The following is a 2723-nucleotide window of genomic DNA, read 5'->3' on the forward strand; positions in this document are numbered from 1 at the left end:
ACCTTTGTTACTGCAGCCAAAATTTTTCTCAATTAACCAAATAAACACAAACAAAACAAAGGTAAATGGGCTGGAATAAGTGAAAAGGAATTAATGCTTTCTTCCTCTCATGGCTCCAACAAGAAGATTCAGTTTATAGTCACAGTTATATAGCAAAACATTCATTTCTAAATTTTAAATTGATAAATGGGCTGGCTAGAACAAAATAAAAAAAAGATTCTATAAATATATACATATACACATATATATGAGAAAATTTGAACGAAATATGCAATACAGTGCAATATGATTTACATGTTGACTGTAAGCACTGCAGTTGGGGAAGCAAAGGCAGGCATAAATAGTAGATTGTAACAAGTGCAGTTATACTCAAATAAGCAAAATATTTTAGGATCACAGAGGAGTAAATTTATACTACAATGCTGACAATTTAAAAATCTGTTGTCTTGTACTGCCCATTTTGTTCAAATCTTATGTGAAACTACTGACATAAACATTTTCAGAAGAATGTACAATTAGAAGATTGTACAGTTTAGTCTATCTTCCACAAACATTTATTGATTGCCTATTTGTTCCTTTGAGAGGCACTAGAAAGAAAATGCAAAAGGAAATGGCAACCCACTCCAGTATTCTTGCCTAAAGAATCCAGTATTCTTGCACAGGAAAGCCTGGTAGGCTACTGTCCATAGGATCACACAGATTCAGGCACAACTGAAGCGACTTAGCATGTGTGCATGCATTGGAGAAGGAAAAGGCAACACACTCCAGTATTCTTGCCTGGAGAATCCCAGGGATGGAGGAACCTGGTAGACTGCCATCTATGGGGTTGCACAGAGTTAGACACGACTGAAGCGACTTAGCAGCAGCAGCAACAGAAAGCAAAAGTTAACACATAGCACCTGTCCTTAAGAAAGTCAAAATCAAGGTCAGGAACAAAGGCGGGCAAAATAACTGTAACAGATAATGATAAGTGCAATAACATTAGTATGAGCAAAGTACTTAGGGAGCACATATGCATAAATGATCAATTGTATTCTGAAAGTTAGAATAGGTTTCATAGGAGAAGTGATATACGAGTTAGACTTCAAAGAATGAGTTGTGTTTTTCCATCATCCTTCCAGGGGTTTCCAAAAGTCAAATTTATCACAATGTGAAATGAGCTACTTTAAAAGGGGGTAACTTTTCTCACTGAAGATGATACAGCACGAGCTGAACAGAGCTTACAGAATGCAGTGGTGGGGAGTTGAGCATTTGTATTGGGAGTTTGGCAGATATACCTTTCTTCTCCAAGTTCTATCTTCCCTGAGATGGTAACTTCTAAATTCTGAGTTGGTGGTGGTGCTTTAGTTGCTAAGTCATGTCCAAGTCTTCTGACCCCATGGACTATAGCCTGCCACGCTCCTTTGACCTTGGAATTTTCCTGGCAAGATTACTGGACTGGATTGCCATATCCTACTCCACGGGATCTTCCCAACCCAGGGATCGAACTCTCATCTCCAGCATCTCCTGTACTGGCAGGCAGATTCTTTACCACTACGCCACCTGGGAAGCCCTAAGAGATAGATGGAAAGTATGAACTGAGTTCAGATTAACAAAATTATCAAATATAATGTTTAGGAGTTTTAAATTTATTCTATAAGCTACTGAAATAGCAACAATTTTGGAATCAGAAATAAATTTGAGAGTTTTGAAAGACTGACGATATCATTATCCATGAAATTAAATAAAATATAGGATATCTAGTGGGTTTCTGGTGCTTTTCTGTCCCCATAGCATCTTTCCTTCTCTTGCTGAAAGTATCTCTTTCTTTCTTTTAGAGCCATCTCTTCTCAAGTACAAGCAATCTTGGTATGATGGTAAATTAAAGCAGGCAAAAAACCTAAGGCAGGTAATGAAGAAATTTGCCTTGAATTTGAATCTTGTATAAAACACCCCAGTGGAAGCTGATGATTCACCCCATCCCAAAGACTGTGTCTTGCAAAGATTATTTATTGATTTATAAATTTAGATTTGCAGAGGTGCATCATTTCTTCCTAAAATATCATTTTCAACTTTCCCTTCAATACTTGTTTGCTAAACCACATCCTACCATAAATTCTAGATTGGTGATTAATCACAATTTAGTTGTGCTATTTTTGAATAGAAGACCCTGATACATGCCCGCAACTGTCCTGTCTGATCATAAGCATACTCATTACTAGGTCACTTAGTGAGATCATTGATATTATTAAAAAAAAATAGTTGGTGTTACACACAGGAAGATGGAGAACTGAACGCACCAGACTTTACTTCCACCAATGGACACACATATTCAACCACTATACACAGACTATTCCCCTTTTTGAGAAATATAGGGACCAGTTGAAAACCTCTTTCACCTCATGCAAAGCTCAAAACTAGATGCATCAAAGCTGGTAAGGAACTGTCATGGAACCCTCTTTGGTAATCCCTTCTCCCAGCAAAGCATCTCTTGGTCAAGAGGAACCTCCCCAGCTCCCTGCTTCTTCCTGGGCCAGAAAGGAGAGGATTGTACCGTACAACCAAAGTTTTGACATTTCAGGGGACAACTTGAGGGTTGGCGTCTGTCTTGCCTGAAACTGATCCCTGAAAAGTAAGAGCTCCAAGTTAGGAGCCACTGAGAATAAAGACAACAGTTTGGACTAGTATATACTCACTTATCATACTCTTTCCTTTAGCTCAGAATATAACAGATGGATTCCAGC

Source organism: Ovis canadensis, chromosome 4 (genome assembly GCF_042477335.2).
Source record: "Ovis canadensis isolate MfBH-ARS-UI-01 breed Bighorn chromosome 4, ARS-UI_OviCan_v2, whole genome shotgun sequence".
In the NCBI taxonomy this organism is placed as follows: Eukaryota; Metazoa; Chordata; class Mammalia; order Artiodactyla; family Bovidae; genus Ovis; species Ovis canadensis.